This window comes from Cynara cardunculus, unplaced genomic scaffold, assembly GCF_001531365.2.
Source record: "Cynara cardunculus var. scolymus isolate 2C unplaced genomic scaffold, CcrdV1 Un_Scaffold_1328, whole genome shotgun sequence".
NCBI lineage: Eukaryota > Viridiplantae > Streptophyta > Magnoliopsida > Asterales > Asteraceae > Cynara > Cynara cardunculus.
The window spans coordinates 95194-96507 of NW_020200735.1; positions in this window are offsets into that span (position 1 = coordinate 95194).

The window sequence follows — 1314 nt, forward strand, 5'->3', positions numbered from 1 at the left end:
GTCTAAAACAACAGACAATTATTAGGCTTGACTGACCAATCCGCATTCGTCCACTCTCGGATGGTGTACAAACCCTCTACTCATCTTCCTGCAATAACCATCCTCCATCCCCGGACAGATGAGTAGGGACAGCCCCTCCGGTTGTCTCACCCGGATCCAAAGGTGTCCGACAACCGGTGCCTAACACATAAACAATGTTAGGACCAAAATTGATCCTAATTATTCTAAAAGTATTATCAAGTAATCGGGGCCAAGGATGGAAGATCTGAAGATGTTGTTGTGCTAAAATGACTAAGTCTGGAAAACGACCAGAGCCCCTCTGGACGACCAGAGCCTCTGGTTGTAAAGAGCAGAGCCTCTAGACTCTAAGTCCTTCAGGACCAGAGCCCCTCTGGTTGTACAGAAATGTCCCTCTAGTCTCTAAGTCCTTCAGGACCAGAGCCCCTCTGGTTGTATAGAAATGTCCCTCTGGACTCTAAGTCCTTCAGGACCAGAGCCCCTCTGGTTGTATAGAAATGTCCCTCTGGTCTCTAAGTCCTCTGGTTGGTCTATCCTCTGTTTGGTCTATCCTCTGGTTGGTCTATCCTCTGGTTGGTCTTGGAGGATGCAGCTTATCCTGTTTTTGATAAAGATTATTTCCTTGTTTATAGGATTCAATTATCGTGTAAATATTGTCCATATAAGGAGTGGTACGGGCATAGAATAAAAGTAACCATGAAACAACAATTATGAATACAATATGGGTAACACATGCACCTATAGAGCACATAAAAGGCATATATCCAAGTAAACTCACAATAGAATTCGATTTTTGGATTAAACCGAATGTCAAACCGAGTGGTCGAATCCCATTTCCAAATCAAAGTTGGAAAACCACCTCCAAGACTTCCATACAAGCTCAAACAATCCMTGGAAGATATATTCAAAGTCTCATTAGTGATGCTCAACATGAACTCACTCAAACCTTATTTCGATTAAGGTACTCTACTTTGGATTTCAATATAAATACTCAACTTGCAGAGMTGTTTTACCCTTTTAAAACTCAAAATCACCAATTCAGATTTAAAGACCAGTTGTAGCCCTTTCTCTTACCATTCTAGGGCCTATTTATTCCTAGTTTCGAGTTTTCTATGATTTTCCAAAAACAGGGCTGTAATCATCTTATCAAATGCTCAAAACACCCATTTTCCTCCAAAACATTACCAATACTAGCCCAATAAGTTCCAAATTAATAGTTTCACTTATTTTTACCAAATTCCACAATAAATCAATGATAGACCATGATTAAAACATCAATTTCTACTAATTTCATTG